Below are 942 nucleotides of genomic sequence, written 5' to 3' on the forward strand. Positions count from 1 at the left end.
TGCATAGCGCAGCATAGCATAGCATAGCGCAGCATAGCATAGCATACCATAGCATAGCGCAGCATTGCATAGCATAGCATAGCACTTGCTGGACAGCAGGTTCGAGTCCTGCGATGGTTTTCACGTTTCCATGTTTTCATGCTTTCTTGTTTTTGTTACTGAACGCATATGCTTGCACATCGCATATGCTTGCAGATCGCATATGCTTGCGGATCACATATGCTTGCAGAGCACATATGCTTGCACATCGCATATGCTTGCACATCGCACATGCTTGCAGATCGCATACGCTTGCATATCCCATATGCTTGCAGAGCGCATATGCTTGCAGATTGCATATGCTTGCACATCGCATATGCTTGCAGATCACATATGCTTGCATACTGCATATGCTTGCAGATAGCATAGCATAGCATAGCATAGCATAGCATAGCATAGCATAGCATAGCATAGCATAGCATAGCATAGCATAGCATAGCATAGCATAGCATAGCATAGCACAGCATAGCATAGCATAGCATAGCATAGCATATGCTTGCAGATCGCATATGCTTGCAGATCGCATATGCTTGTAGATCGCAAATGCTTGCATATGAGATCACATATGCTTGCAGATCGCATATGCTTGCATATGAGATCGCATATGCTTGCAGGTCTCATAAGCTTGCATATGATATCGCATATATATAACATTAAAACATATTGCACCTTGCATAATGCATAATGCATATTGCATACCACATATCGCATATCGCATATCGCATATCACAGCATATCACATATCGCTGCATGATCGCATATCGCTGCATATCACATATCGCTGCATATTGCATATCGCTGCATACATAACGCATATTGCTGCATACACATACATATCGCATATCGCTGCATACATATCGCATATCGCTGCATACATATGGCATATCGCTGCATACACATACA

This window comes from Volvox carteri (assembly GCF_000143455.1).
Source record: "Volvox carteri f. nagariensis unplaced genomic scaffold VOLCAscaffold_187, whole genome shotgun sequence".
Taxonomy (NCBI): Eukaryota; Viridiplantae; Chlorophyta; class Chlorophyceae; order Chlamydomonadales; family Volvocaceae; genus Volvox; species Volvox carteri.